The 16,864-nt window shown below is 44.7% G+C and overlaps 1 pseudogene; it reads right to left on the bottom strand.

The window, feature by feature from the left end:
• Positions 1–684: 684 nt before the first annotated feature.
• Positions 685–15,771, bottom strand: LOC129817005 (putative sodium-coupled neutral amino acid transporter 11; annotated as a pseudogene).
• Between the last annotated feature and the right edge of the window lie 1,093 nt (positions 15,772–16,864).

The raw sequence follows: 16,864 nt of genomic DNA, 5'->3' as shown, positions 1-16,864 counted from the left end.
TATACCATTAGGAAAGCCTAAAGATAAACAACCACTTGTTTACAGATACACATTGTAATCCGTTTTTAATAAAGCAGTAACATTTAAGGTGACCCAATGCAAGTCAGTGGTACCTAAATTACCATATTTCAAATCATGCCCAAACCATCGACAAGTAACTTCATTGGGTTACAGTTATTTTTTAGATACATGTTTTTCCCATGTTACCCCAGTACTTGGGAAAAACGCCCCTTTTCTAAAAATAATATATATATATATTTCATGAAATAACAAAAAAAAATGTAAACTGTAGCTACTTATTTCCATGTATAGTTTTTGCCTAAGCATGACCATCATCCACATACCCCATTTTTACCAAACGTAGCTTTATTGTGTCAGAAATTGAACATTGTTCTTAGGTGCGCACTACCAGTGGACAAACACCTATAATCTGGATCTACATTAATCATTGAAGGGTGAATAATGACGTTAAGGCAAGAGGACAATACTGTAGGTAGCCTAGTTTTCAAATTGAGCCTTTTTATGATAGTTGTATTCATGTTATAGCGACATCATGTGGTAGGTAAATACATTCAAGGTGGAACTTCACTGTTTCACAATTTGATTTACAAATTGATAAATGCATTGCGTATTGGCACATTATCACACATACGTCATAGTCAAATAGTAAATTATGACACACTCATTCCTTGCAGAGTTAATAATACATTTGTTTCTGCAGTCTTACATGTTGTACCAGAGTAGGGAAATAAGTTACAACAATTCAAAGGACATTTGACTTACATTTAACACCAGAACAATACCCAGACAGTCGTAGGCCAAGGAAAGCAATGTGCACGCTGCAACTATAAGCAAGGTGACAGCCACATGGGCATGGTTGTTGAGAGACCCATTAAAAAAACATTGGATATTACCTACAAACATAAGAGAGAATAAAGAACTGTCTTTCGTACGTGATTTGCATTCAAATGAATGAACACTGAGCCTGAAGTTATGAAGTGCCATATTATCAGTAAAATCATACAGTTTATTCGGAAAGTATTCAGACCCGTTGAATTTTTCCACGTTTTGTTACGTTACAGCTGTATTCTAAAATTGATTTTCTCATCAATTTACACACATAACCCCATCATTACAAAGCAAAAACTGTTGTTTTTTTTGTGCAAATGTATATGAAAAAAAGAACATTGAAATATAACATTTACATAAGTATTCAGAACATTTACTCAGTACTTTGTTGAAGAACCTTTGCCAGCGATTACAGCCTTGAGTGTTCTTCGGTATGACGCTACAAGCTTGGCACACCTATATTTGGGCACTTTCTTCCATTCTTCTCTACAGATCCCCAAGGATCTCTGACTTTGCTTTGTTCATTATTCCCTCGATCCTGACTAGTCTCCCAGCCCCTGCCGCTGAAAAACATCCCCACAGCATGATGCTGCCACCACCATGCTTCACCGAAGTGATGATTCAGCCCAAAGAGTTCAATCTTGGTTCTCATGGTCTGAGAGGCCTTTAGGAGCCTTTTGGCAAACTCCAAGCGGGCTGTCATGTGCCTTTTACTGAGGAGTGGCTTCTGTCTGGCCTCTCTACCATAAAGGCCTGATTGGTGGAGTGCTGCAGAGATGGTTGTCCTTCTGGAAGGTTCTCCCATCTCGACAGAGGAACTCTGGAGCTCTGTCAGAGTGACCATTGGGTTCTTGGTTACCTCCCTGACGAAAGCTCTTCTCCCCCAATTGCTCAGTTTGGGCGGGTGGCCAGCTCTAGGAAGAGTCTTGGCGGTTCCAAACTTCTTCCATATGATGGAGGCCACTGTGTTCTTGGGGACCTTCAATGCTGCAGAAATGTTTTGGTATCCTTGGTACAATTCCTTCAACCTCATGGCTTGGCTTTTGCTCTGACATGCACTGTCAACTGTGGGACCTTATATAGACAGGTGTGTGCCTTTCCAAATCATGTCCAATCAATTGCATTTACCACAGGTTGGACTCCAATCAAGCTGTAGAAACACCTCAAAGATGATCAATGGAAACAGGATGCACCTGAGCTCAATTTCGAGTCTCATTGCAAAGGGTCTGAATACTTAAGTAAATAAGGTATTTTTTTGTTATTATATTTTTTGCACACATTTTTTTTAAACGGTTTTCATTTTGTCATTATGGGGTACTGTGTGTAGATTGATGAGGAAAAAAAATATTTCACCCATTTTAGAATAAGGCTATAAAGTAACAAAATGTGGGAAGAGTCAAGGGTTCTGAATATTTTCAGAATGCACTGTATCTAAGTTCCCGATCAACCATGCTAGACTGCTAGCTACACCAGGCGCGAGAGTTTGCTGTACACCACAGTAGCAATATTGACTAGCTAGTAGACAGCTAACGTTAGTATGTTGATATAACCAAAGATACTTGTAACTAGCTAGCTAATTTTGGGACAAGCATAATATAGATTTAAGTTGTCCAAATGGACAAGTTAAAAATAAAAAAATCACTATATCAAACAATTACTCCAGTCAGAATTAGATCAGAGAGGCCAACATTGGAATAATATTCAAATCTATTTTTAATATAATAAATTTAAAAAGTGTAGGTGTAGGTGATATGCATATTGTTTACAACCTCATGTCCAAACCGATGCTGACATGAGGGATACGCCAGAAAATGTAGCCACACTTGAATGACACTTTTAATTACATCAATATGCACTAAATGCCACTCATTTTTGACAATTATAAGGAAGGAAATGTACATTAATGTCTAAAGGCTTGATTCTGTCGAAATAGGCTACTCGAGGCACAGTTCATTCAGATCAAATGGTCAGGGACCATGCCTGTTGCGCACCGCACATCACCTACCTTGAATCTGAGTGGAGGGGTCAGCATTTTGAAACTATAGAGAACAAAAAGATAAATGCAACATGTAGAGTTTCATGAGCTGAAACAAAATACACCATAAATTGTCCATGCACACATAAAGCTTATTTCTCTCAAATTCTGTGCACAAATATGTTTACAACCCTGTTAGTGAGCATTTCTCCTTCGCCTAGATAATCCATCCACCTGACAGGTGTGGCATATCAAGAAGCTGATTAAACATCATTACACAGGTGCACCTTGAGCTGGGGACAATAAAAGGTCACTCTAAAATGTGCAGTTTTGTCACACAACACAATGCCACAGATGTCTCAAGTTTTGAGGGAAAGTTCAATTGGTATGCTGACTGCAGGATTGTCCACCAGAGCTGTTGCCAGCTGTGAACCTCCACATCCAGCTTTTTCTCCTTCGGGATCGTTTGAGTACAGCCACCCAGACAGCTGATGAAACTGTGGGTTTGCACAATCAACAGCCTGATTAACTCTATGCGAAGGAGATGACTTGGTTTTGAGCCCTGGAGGGAATTATTTTATGAAGACATATTTGGTTGCAATTGTAATGTTGAAATATTTTTTGTGTCTTGCCTCTCTACCATAAAGGGCTGATTGGTGGAGTGCTGCAGAGATGGTTGTCCTTCTGGAAGGTTATCCCATCTCCACAGAGGAACTCTGGAGCTCTGTCAGAGTGACTATTGGGTTCTTGGGCACCTCCCTAACCAGGGCCCTTTTCCCCCAATTGCTCAGTTTGGCCAGGCGGCCAGCTCTAGGAAGAGTCTTGGTGGTTCCAAACTTCTTCCATTTAAGAATGATGGTGGCCACTGTGTTCTTGGAGACCTTCAATGCTGCAGATCTGTACCTCGACACAATCCTGCCTTGGTGCTTTACGGGCAATTCCTTTGACCTCACGGATTGGTTTTTGCTCTGACATGCACTGGCAACTGTGGGACCTTATATAGACCAGTGTGTGCCTTTCCAAATCATGTCTAATCAATCGAATATTCCACAGGGGACTCAAGTTACAGAAACATCTCAAGGATGATCAATGGAAACGATGCACCCAAGCTTAATTTCAAGTCTCATAGCAAAGGGTCTGAATACTTATGTAAATATATATTTTTTTGTATTATAATTTTTTTGCTCAAATTTATAAGAACCTGTCTTTGCTTTTTCATTATGGGGTATTGTGTGTAGATTGATGAGGGGGTATGAATACTTTCAGAATGCACCGTACCTCTCGAGTCACAAAACACTAGAGAGGACAAGTTGTTATTATACTGATGCCAAAACAGAAGTAAACAAACATAGCCAGGTCATCGTTTCTGCAGTAGTTTTCAAAGAAAAAGTGATAAGAGGTCAGAAAAAGAACACTTAGTGGAGAGTGATTGGAGACATACCATGAGAGTATTCTATGTGTTGTGTTTTACCTTGCGTGTACCCAGTGAAGGTAGCATAGCCAGTCGCAGCAAACAGAGCACTGACAATCAGAGAAGAACCAACAGACGTGCGTGACACGAGACCAAGATTTGGTTCCTCCAGAGAGCCATAGATCATAAAGCTGTTGTGATTTACATTTACATTTAAGTCATTTAGCAGACGCTCTTGTCCAGAGCGACTTACAAATTGGTGCATTCACCTTATGATATCCAGTGGAACAACCACTTTACAATAGTGCATCTAAATCTTTTAAGGGGGGGGGGGGGGGTTAGAAGGATTACTTTATCCTATCCTAGGTATTCCTTAAAGAGGTGGGGTTTCAGGTGTCTCTGGAAGGTGGTGATTGACTCCGCTGACCTGGCGTCGTGAGGGAGTTTGTTCCACCATTGGGGTGCCAGAGCAGCGAACAGTTTTGACTGGGCTGAGCGGGAACTGTACTTCCTCAGAGGTAGGGAGGCGAGCAGGCCAGAGGTGGATGAACGCAGTGCCCTTGTTTGGGTGTAGGGCCTGATCAGAGCCTGAAGGTACGGAGGTGCCGTTCCCCTCACAGCTCCGTAGGCAAGCACCATGGTCTTGTAGTGGATGCGAGCTTCAACTGGAAGCCAGTGGAGAGAGCAGAGGAGCGGGGTGACGTGAGAGAACTTGGGAAGGTTGAACACCAGACGGGCTGCGGCGTTCTGGATGAGTTGTAGGGGTTTACTGGCACAGGCAGGGAGCCCAGCCAACAGCGAGTTGCAGTAATCCAGACGGGAGATGACAAGTGCCTGGATTAGGACCTGCGCCGCTTCCTGTGTGAGGCAGGGTCGTACTCTGCGAATGTTGTAGAGCATGAACCTACAGGAACGGGTCACCGCCTTGATGTTAGTTGAGAACGACAGGGTGTTGTCCAGGATCACGCCAAGGTTCTTAGCGCTCTGGGAGGAGGACACAATGGAGTTGTCAACCGTAATGGCGAGATCATGGAACGGGCAGTCCTTCCCCGGGAGGAAGAGCAGCTCCGTCTTGCCGAGGTTCAGCTTGAGGTGGTGATCCGTCATCCACACTGATATGTCTGCCAGACATGCAGAGATGCGATTCGCCACCTGGTTATCAGAAGGGGGAAAGGAGAAGATTAATTGTGTGTCGTCTGCATAGCAATGATAGGAGAGACCATGTGAGGATATGACAGAGCCAAGTGACTTGGTGTATAGCGAGAATAGGAGAGGGCCTAGAACAGAGCCCTGGGGGACACCAGTGGTGAGAGCACGTGGTGCGGAGACAGATTCTCGCCACGCCACCTGGTAGGAGCGACCTGTCAGGTAGGACGCAATCCAAGCGTGGGCCACGCCGGAGATGCCCAACTCGGAGAGGGTGGAGAGGAGGATCTGATGGTTCACAGTATCAAAGGCAGCCGATAGGTCTAGAAGGATGAGAGCAGAGGAGAGAGAGTTAGCTTTAGCAGTGCGGAGCGCCTCCGTGACACAGAGAAGAGCAGTCTCAGTTGAATGACTAGTCTTGAAACCTGACTGATTTGGAAGGTCAAGAAGGTCAAGAAGGTCATTCTGAGAGAGATAGCAGGAGAGCTGGCCAAGGACGGCACGTTCAAGAGTTTTGGAGAGAAAAGAAAGAAGGGAAACTGGTCTGTAGTTGTTGACATCGGAGGGATCGAGTGTAGGTTTTTTCAGAAGGGGTGCAACTCTCGCTCTCTTGAAGATGGAAGGGACATAGCCAGCGGTCAAGGATGAGTTGATGAGCGAGGTGAGGTAAGGGAGAAGGTCTCCAGAAATGGTTTGGAGAAGAGAGGAAGGGATTGGGTCAAGCGGGCAGGTTGTTGGGCGGCCGGCCGTCACAAGACGCGAGATTTCATCTGGAGAGAGAGGGGAGAAAGAGGTCAAAGCACAGGGTAGGGCAGTGTGAGCAGAACCAGCGGGGTCGTTTGACTTAGCAAACGAGGATCGGATGTTGTCGACCTTCTTTTCAAAATGGTTGACGAAGTCATCCACAGAGAGGGAGGAGGGGGGGGGGATTCAGGAGGGAGGAGAAGGTGGCAAAGAGCTTCCTAGGGTTAGAGGCAGATGCTTGGAATTTAGAGTGGTAGAAAGTGGCTTTAGCAGCAGAGACAGAAGAGGAAAATGTAGAGAGGAGGGAGTGAAAGGATGCCAGGTCCGCAGGGAGGCGAGTTTTCCTCCATTTCCGCTCGGCTACCCGGAGCCCTGTTCTGTGAGCTCGCAATGAGTCGTCGAGCCACGGAGCAGGAGGGGAGGACCGAGCCGGCCTGGAGGATAGGGGACATAGAGAGTCAAAGGATGCAGAAAGGGAGGAGAGGAAGGTTGAGGAGGCAGAATCAGGAGGTAGGTTGGAGAAGGTTTGAGCAGAGGGAAGAGATGATAGGATGGAAGAGGAGAGAGTAGCGGGGGAGAGAGAGCGAAGGTTGGGACGGCGCGATACCATCCGAGTAGGGGCAGAGTGGGAAGTGTTGGATGAGAGTGAGAGGGAAGAGGATACAAGGTAGTGGTCGGAGACTTGGAGGAGAGTTGCAATGAGATTAGTGGAAGAACAGCATCTAGTAAAGATGAGGTCAAGCGTATTGCCTGCCTTGTGAGTAGGGGGGGGAGGTGAGAGGGTGAGGTCAAAAGAGGAGAGGAGTGGAAAGAAGGAGGCAGAGAGGAATGAGTCAAAGGTAGACGTGGGGAGGTTAAAGTCATCCAGAACTGTGAGAGGTGAGCCATCCTCAGGAAAGGAACTTATCAAGGCGTCAAGCTCATTGATGAACTCTCCAAGGGACCCTGGAGGGCGATAAATGATAAGGATGTTAAGCTTGAAAGGGCTGGTAACTGTGACAGCATGGAATTCAAAGGAGGCGATAGACAGATGGGTCAGGGGAGAAAGAGAGAATGTCCACTTGGGAGAGATGAGGATCCCAGTGCCACCACCCCGCTGACCAGAAGCTCTCGGGGTGTGCGAGAACACGTGGGTAGACGAGGAGAGAGCAGTAGGAGTAGCAGTGTTATCTGTGGTAATCCATGTTTCCGTCAGTGCCAAGAAGTCGAGGGACTGGAGGGAAGCATAGGCTGAGATGAACTCTGCCGTGTTGGCCGCAGATTGGCAGTTCCAGAGACTGCCGGAGCCATGGAACTCCACGTGTGTCGTGCGTCCTGGGACCACCAGGTTAGAGTGGCAGCGGCCACGCGGTGTGAAGCGTTTGTATGGTCTGTGCAGAGAGGAGAGAACAGGGATAGACAGACACATAGTTGACAGGCTACAGAAGAGGCTACGCTAATGCAAAGGAGATTGGAATGACAAGTGGACTACACGTCTCGAGTGTTCAGAAAGTTAAGCTTACGTTGCAAAAATCTTATTGACTAAAATGATTAAAATGATACAGTACTGCTGGCTGGTGAAGTAGGCTAGCTAGCAGTGGCTGCGTTGTTGACTTTGTTTGAAAGTGTAGCTGGCTAGGTAACCTCGATAACTGGCTAGGTAACCTCGATAACCTCGATAATTACTCTAAACTACACAATTATCTTAGATACAAAGACAGCAAAGACAACTATGTATCTAGCTAACACTACACTAATCAAATCGTTCCGTTGTAATGTATTATTAGTTTCTACAGTGCTGCTAGTCGGTAGAAGTTGACTAGCTAGCTAGCAGTTGTTGACTAGGTAGGAGAACGGTGGCGCGGGGCGGCGGACGAAAATAGCTGGCTAGCTGCTATTCGGTAGAAGTTGGCTAGCTGGCTAGCTAGCAGTGTTGACTACGTTAGAAGGACGAAAATAGCTGGCTAGCTAACCTCGATAATTACTCTAAACTACACAATTATCTTTGATACAAAGACGGCTATGTAGCTAGCTAAGAAAAATTGCTCAGATCAAACAAATCAAACCATTGTACTGTAATGAAATGTAATATTACCTGTGGAGCAAAGCGAAGTGCGACGTGTACGACAGCGTGTTCCATCCCGTGATGGCTGATATAGGCTACAAAACAAAAGTATATAGCAAAGTATTACAATATATCAATAGTCCAAGTTACATTTTTGTGTTGTTGTTTTCTGTGGATTTCTGCTACTATGAAACTTGATTGGCATTATCATACAATATGAAGCTGTACACACATAGGCTATATTAGAAGAGAAGTCAAAAGACAACACCAACAGCCTAAATTGCATTCCATCTTGTAAATACTCATGCATTCAGTGTAGGGGCACTATGGACACAAAGTAATTGGATTAACATTTTGTTTGCCATTTTAACATTTTCAAATTCTAGAGGAAGTGGTTTCAATAGTCGTTTATTTGACTGAAATATAAAATAAAAATAGAATGCATTTCAGATTGATTAGTAGAATGTGATATAGCGTGTGTGAGTCAGTGGCGGTTGTTGCCATTTAAGACGAGGGAGGATGATAATTTTTTCATTATCATGGCCTTATTTCTATTAAGTATTGGGTGACTGTAATTCATATTCCATTCACCCAACTCAATGTAATATCGATACATTTAGGCTACTACATGATACTCCAATTTTCCCTGTACCCATCATGAGGTTACTACAACCTAGCCTATGAATGAAAGTTTCAACGTAGCTGCACAGATTGAGAGGATTTTGAGTAATCATGTTGACAGACAGTGACACATTCAATATCGCCTTGCACACTCTTGCCTGCATCTAGCTGATCTAGTCTAACAGCTGCAGAATTATTACACCCCTGATCACACGCGAACACAGTTCACTTTCATTGCAGCCACATAAAAGCAGCATGCTCACTTTGCTTGTTGTATACTGTATATAATTCCTTCTCGCAGCTACCTACGGCTACATGCTCTCCTCCTCTTCCCCCTTTCCCTTCACTTGTGGACTTCAATGCACAACACATCAGCTGTCTGTGACCAGGTGAAAAAACCTTTCCAAGCCAAACCTTCATATCATGACCGCTAACCGCTACACACAGCCTACATCATTGCCACGTCATAGTCAACATAGCTACTAGATCTAACGCATTAGTAAACCCGCTACAATCATGCAGTACAGTGTACAGTCAGAAAGCAGTTTAGCAGTTACACCGGCGGGCCCCGGGGGCAATCCATTAATAAAGCCAAAAGCTTACCTTGACATGGAGGCCTTACAGTGTTGGATAGTCATAGACAGCTAGCTAATATGACATCCCTCGTTGTTTGAGCAGGGTGTTTGAGTAGGCTAAACTAGCTAGCTAAGTGAAAGTTTAAAAAAAGATCTCTCTCTCTCTCTCTCAAATTGCTCAACTGTTGTCTTTCTCTCGCTTTGAGTTAAGTATTCACCACATTTTACGCACTGCAGTTCTAGCTATCTGTAGCTTATGCTTTCAGTACTAGTTTCATTCACTGATCCTTTGATTGGGTGGACAACATGTCAGTTCATGCTGCAAGAGTTCTGATAGGTTGGAAGACATCCTCCGGAAGTTGTCATAATTACTGTGTAAGTCTATGTTAGGGGGTGAGAACCATGAGCCCCCTAAGTTTTGTATTGAAGTCAATGTATCCAGAGAAGGACAGAAGCTAGCTGTCCTCTGGCTACACCATGGTGCTACCCTACAGAGTGCTGCTGAGGCTACAGTAGACCTTCATTGCAAAACAGTGTGTTTTAATCAATTAATTGGTAAAGGCGATATATTTAGTATGGTTCTATCTAAAAAGGATAACTTTTTAAATGTTTCACTATTTACATTTTTATGAAATTCACTGAGGATGGTCCTCCCCTTCCTCCTTTGAGGAGCCTCCACTGGTGTGAGGGAATAGATTTTGATAGTGTTATTATATACATGTCACGTTCGTTGTATGGAGGAAGAGAGGAGGACCAAGGCGCAGTGGGATAGTAATACATTCTTCTATTTATTATAACGAAACGAAGAACACTTGACAAACTATACAAAAAACAACAAAATGAACGTGAAGCTATATACGAAAAGTGCAGACACAGGCAGCTTACATATAGACAATAACCCACGAAATACCCAACGGAATATGGCTGCCTAAATATGGTTCCCAATCAGAGACAACGATAAACAGTTGCCTCTAATTGAGAACCAATCCAGGCAACCATAGACATACAAACACCTAGACAAGACAAAACACATACATCCCCCATGTCACACCCTGACCTAACCAAAATAATAAAGAAAACAAAGATAACTAAGGTCAGGGCGTGACAATACATCTGTGGTCCTAGGGTAGCTGTTCTGATGATTACAGTGATAAGGATCAAAACAGTCAACACCATGGACAGTAAGGACACCAAGAATCACATAGACAGTTGCTTTAGCTTAGACATGGAAGAATGAGTCATTGACTCCTTAAATCAATGTAACAATATATGATTAAGTCTTACCTTTCCCAGCTTTGATATATTCCGGAAAAGAGACAGAGGAAGCGTGAACAGAATGGTGGATACTGAGATGACAAAATGTCTCACTGCAAGTGCGGGGCCCGGCCCGACTGCAAATAACATTTGTGAAAAATATGAATAAGCAACATACAATAACAAATGTGGCCTTGGTGTTTTGTGCTTAATTTAGCAAAACTTTGACCTATTTTTTGACTGTCACTGCATTAGTATATCAATGCACATCGCTAAGTTGTGGCTTGATATTGTTCAGATATACAGTATTACATTAAAGTAAAATGTGCCATATTATACCTCCAGGTAGTCTGAAATACTTTGGTCAATGTGTCACCAGCGATGATGTTGTAGCTGATAACAGCTGGGGAAGAAACAAACAGTTGAAGTCGGAAGTTTACATACATTTAGGTTGGAGTACTCCACAAGTTTCTTGTTAACAAACTATAGTTTTGGCAAGTCGGTTAAGACTTCTACTTTGTGCATGACACAAGTAATTTATCCAACAATTGTTTACATACAGATTACTTCACTTATAATCCACTGCATCACAATTCCAGTGGGTCAGAAGTTCACATACACTAAGTTGACTGTGCCTTTAAACAGCTTGGAAAATTCCAGAAAATTATGTCATGGCTTTAGAAGCCTCTGATAGGCTAATTGACATCATTTGAGTCAATTGGAGGTGTACCTCTGGATGTATTTCAAGGCCTACCTTCAAACTCAGTGCCTCTTTGCCTGACATCATGGGAAAATCAAAAGAAATTAGTCAAGACCTAAGAAGAAAAATGTAGACCTCCACAAGTTTGGTTCATCCTTGGGAGCAATTTCCAAACACCTGAAGGTACCACATTCATCTGTACAAAAACTAGTACGCAAATATAAACACCATGGGTGTCACGGCCGTAGTAAGGAGGAGACCAAGGTGCAGCGTGGACTCCCGGCCGCAAACCTGAACTTATAGGGGAGGGTCCGGGTGGGCATCTACCCTCGGTGGTGGCTCCGGTTCTGGACGCAGTCCCCCCTCTTTACGCTGATCCCTCCGCCTTTGTAGAACCGGACCGCGGATCATCGCCGGAGGCTCCGGACAGGGGATCGTCGCCGGAGGCTCCGGACTGTGGCCCATCGTTGGAGGCTCCGGACTGTGAAACGTCGCCGGAAGCTCCGGACTGGGAACGCCGCCGGAAGCTCTGGACTGGGTACTCTCGCCGGAAGCTCTGGACTGGGTACTGTCGCTGGAAGCTCTGGACTGGCAACTGTCGCCAGAAGCTCTGGAATGTGGAAGGGCACTGGAAGCCTGATGCATGGTGCCGGAACTGGTGGTACCGGGCTGAGGACACGCACCTCAGGGCGAGTGCGGGGAAGAGGCACAGGCCGTACTGGACTGTGAAAGCGCACTAGAGGCCTAATGCGTGGTGCCGGAACTGGTGGTACCGGGCTGAGGACACGCACCTCAGAGTGAGTGCGGGGAAGAGGGACAGGCCGTACTGGACTGTGGAAGCGCACTGGAGGCCTGATGCGTGGTACCGGAACTGGTGGTACCAGGCTGAGGACACGCACCTCAGGGCGAGTGCGGGGAAGAGGCACAGGCCGTACTGGACTGTGGAATCGCACTGGAGGCCTGATGCGTGGTGCCGCAACTGGTGGTCCCGGGCTGAGGACACGCACCTCAGGACGAGTGCGGGGAAGAGGCACAGGCCGTACTGGACTGTGGAATCGCACTGGAGGCCTGATGCGTGGTGCCGGAACTGGTGGTACCGGGCTGAGGACACGCACCGCAGGGCGAGTGCGGGGAAGAGGCACAGGCCGTACTGGACTGTGGAATCGCACTGGAGGCCTGATGCGTGGTGCCGGAACTGGTGGTACCGGGCTGAGGACACGCACCTCAGAGCGAGTACGGGGAAGAGGCACAGGCCGTACTGGACTGTGGAAGCGCACTGGAGGCCTGATGCGTGGTGCCGGAAGCGGTGGTACCGGGCTGATGACACGCATCTCAGGGCGAGTGCGGAGAGGAGACACAGGACGTACTGGACTATGGAGGCGCACTGGAGGTCTGATGCATGGTGCCAGCACTGGTGGTACCGTGCTGGGGACACGCACCTCAGGGCGAGCACGGAGAGGAGGCACAGGACGTACTGGACTCTGGAGGCGCACTGGAGAACTGGAGCTTAGAGCTGGCACACTGCGTCCTGGCTGGATGCTCACTTGCGCCCGGCAAGTGCGAAGAGATGGAATAGAGCGCACCGGACTATGAATGCGAACTGGAGACACCGTGCGCAGCACTGCGTAACACGGTGTCTGACCAGTCACACGTTCGCCAGCACGCCCGCTCTGCAGCGTTCTCAATGCTAGCACCTCTCTCCGGAATCTTGCGTCGAACTCCTCATCCGACTCCCTGACTGGCTCTGGTTCGCTCCTTGGCGCCGCCGACTGCTCAATGTGCCCCCCCCCCCCCCCCCAAAAAAAGTTGGGGCTGCCTCTCTTGCTGCCTCGCTTGTATTTCTCCTCGTAATATCGCCGTTCTGCTGTCGCTGCCTCTATTTCTTCCTTCGGAAGGCGATAATCCCCCGCCTGCGTCCAGGGTCCTGCTCCATCCAGAATCTCTTCCCATGTCCATTCCTCCTGAACACGCTGCTTGGTCCTTTTGTGGTGGGTTCTTCTGTCACGGCCGTTGTAAGGAGGAGACCAAGGTGCAGCGCGGTATGCGTACATTTTTCTTTATTTAAGAATGAACACTGAACAAACGAACAAAATAACAAAACGAACCGTGAAGCTAATATGAGTAGTGCAGACAGGCAACTAAACATAGAACAAGAACCCACAAACACCAAAGGGAAAATGGCTACCTAAATATGATCTCCAATCAGAGACAACGATAAACAGCTGCCTCTGATTGGGAACCATATCAGGCCACCATAGACATACAAATCACCTAGACCTACAAAACCCTAGACATACAAAAAAAACTAGAAAATACAAAAACTAACATACCCACCCTAGTCACACCCTGACCTAACCAAAATATAAAGAAAACAGAGATATGTCAGGTCAGGGCGTGACAATGGGACCACGCAGCCGTCATACTGATCAGGAAGGAGACGCGTTCTGTCTCCTAGAGATGAACGTACCTTGGTGCGAAAGTGCAAATCAATCTCAGAACAACAGCAAAAGACCTTGTGAAGATGCTGGAGGAAATAGGTACAAAATTATCTATATCCATAGTAAAACGAGTCCTATATCGACATAACCTGAATGGCCGCTCAGCAAGGAAGAAGCCACTGCTCCAAAACCTCCATAAAAAAGCCAGACTACGGTTTGCAACTGCACATGGGGATGAAGATAGTACTTTTTGGAGAAATGTCCTCTGGTCTGATGAAACAAAAATAGAACTGTTTGGCCATAATGACCATCGTTATGTTTGGAGGAAAAAGGGGGGGGGGCATGCAAGCCAAAGAACACCATCCCAACTGTGAAGCACGGGGGTGGCAGCATCATGTTGTGGGGGTGCTTTGCTGCAGGAGGGACTGGTGCACTTCACAAAATAGATGGCATCATGAGTTAGGAACGTTATGTGGATATTTTGAAGCAACATCTCAAGACATCAGTCAGGAAGTTAAAGCTTGGTCGCAAATGGGTCTTCCAAATGGACAATGACCCCAAACATACTTCCAAAGTTGTGTCAAAATGGCTTAAGGACAACAAAGTCAAGGTATTGGAGTGGCCATCACAAAGCCCTGACCTCAATCCTATAGAAAATGTGTGGTCAGAACTGAAAAAGTGTGTCCGAGCAAGGAGGACTACAAACGTGACTCAGTTACATCAGCTCTGTCAGGAGGAATGGGCCAAAATTCACCCAACTTATTGTGGGAAGCTTGTGGAAGGCTACCCGAAACATTTGACCCAAGTTAAACAATGTATAGGCAATGCTACCAAATACTAGTTGAGTGTATTTAAACTTTTGACCCACTGGGAATGTGATGAAAGAAATAAAAGCTGATCTAAATCATTCTCTCTACTATTATTCTGACATTTCACATTCTTAAAATGAAGTGGTGATCCTAACTGACCTAAGACAGGGGATTTTTACTCTGATTAAATGTCAGGAATTGTGAAAAACTGAGTTTAAATGTATTTGGCTAAGATGTATGTAAACTTCTGACTTCAACTGTAGTTATGTTACAATCCAAGTCCTCCCACACTGTACCTGTCCTCCCATACTGTACCTGAGATTGAGACTGCTCAATCTATTAAAATCTTGATGATTAGTATTTCTGATTTAAAATGTAATCTCCAATCAAGACTTACCAATGAAAGGCTATATGAACTGCAATAAAGACAGATCCAAAAATCTGGTGAAACCAAAAGTTTCTACGTACAAGTGACTGGTAGCTTTTTGTCTCCGAAAGATTCCCTCCTTTTATCAACAAGATGATAAAATAGTCTGCAGGGAATTAACAGAACACCTCAATGTTAGCTGTTGACTTACATTTTTTGTATCATCAAAGGAGTTCATCACAATCGTCACCATACAGAACTCTCAGAAATCTTGCGATTTTGTTATTTACACATGCAACATACATGTACATACTGTTCAAAAAATATATATATATTTGTAATATTTTGTTTCATTGAATTGACTGAAATGTTTGAATCCTACAACTTTGAGAGAATGTTAGAAGGGCAAAAGAAGAGGGGTAAAGTTTTTTAAAAGGAGAGAAAAAAGGCATTGTCAGTAGTCATGCGATCATGCAGAGAACAACCACCCAGCGGCTGTTCACTATGGCTGAGGTATGATGTTTTCTATTCTGCATGTTCTGAACTATATGGAAATTGCTTATCTTATTGGGTAATATGATCGATCATCGTATAGGCCCACATTAACATGCAACAGGTGCTCCCCTCCAAAGAAGGGTGTCGTATCTATCCACCTCCCCATATTCTGTTGCGCCATTGAAACACATGATGCTCAAGCAATTTAATGTGTAAACACCAATTTACCTATTATTCCAGATCCTATTATCGAATTGATTAAATTAAAAGAGGCTGAGGTCGTCCAACTTTTGGACTTCTCCAACCACCTTTTGTGAAGCAAGTAACGTTTTACCATCGCCATTCTCAATCTAGAGTGGTAAAATATCAAATTGTTTAAGTGTTTTGGTAGAATGGTGGTAATCGTGAGTATCAATAAAGGTTATGCTATTAGTATCGTAGCATTGAGCATTCTGGTCTCCACTTTTCTGTGTTGATGAATTCATTTTAATACAAGTGTTTCCATCAAATGATACATTTGCTGTCCGCATCTCTGCCATTAAATTGTTTTGCTTGGCAGAATGTGCAAAACTTTGCTGATCTGAGTCGGTGAAGTCCGCCCATGAAAAACGATGGCAGCGATGGGTGTGTTCCAGATAGGTCTAGACAATTTCTGGACAGGCTTGCGCAAAATACAACATCAGTATAGGCTACTACTGACGTGGTTCTTGAAACGTGAACTTACTTGGTCCTGTGTGGCTCGCAACGTGAGCGTTGTCAGAGTTGTGCGTTCAACTCCCACGGAGGACCAGTATGAAAATGTATGCACTTGTGTATGTCGTTCTGGATAAGTGTGTCTGCTAAATTACTCAAATGGAAATGTAACTACAGGCCTGTGCAGAATTGTGTCTCTGGAACGAATCCAAACTATAAGCTGGATTCAACACCAATAACCAGTCGAGTGAAATTGGCTTTTAAACATTAGTATTCAAATTTATAGGCTAAGTCCTTTGGGCAAGAAGGTCAGAGAAATGGACAGCTTTAACTGACTGTTCATAGGGTTTTGGTCATGTGTTGGTATCAATTGTTACATAATGAAAGAAATGTATACTATACATTCCCCACTGTGTGATCAAGTCAGGTGAGGAAATTTAGGTCAGACTTGTTTTGCCTTTTACTCAGAAAGAAAATCAAATGCTGTAGAGAAACAAAGCAGAAACACAAAATTAACCTCAAGAAAAACTGTTTGACTTCTGAAATTAAAGCTGTTCTATCTGTGGTATCACCAACACAAATTTGGTATGAAGTTTATGATAGTGTTTAACTTTTTTGGGATAGGGGGCAGCATTCGGAATTTTTATGAAAATGGTGCCCAAAGTAAACTGCCTGATACTCAGGCCCAGAATCTAGTATATGCATATATGCATTGGTAGATTTGGATAGAAAACACTCTAACG

Source organism: Salvelinus fontinalis, chromosome 19 (genome assembly GCF_029448725.1).
Source record: "Salvelinus fontinalis isolate EN_2023a chromosome 19, ASM2944872v1, whole genome shotgun sequence".
NCBI lineage: Eukaryota > Metazoa > Chordata > Actinopteri > Salmoniformes > Salmonidae > Salvelinus > Salvelinus fontinalis.
This window is presented reverse-complemented; position numbering and strand designations above follow the sequence as displayed.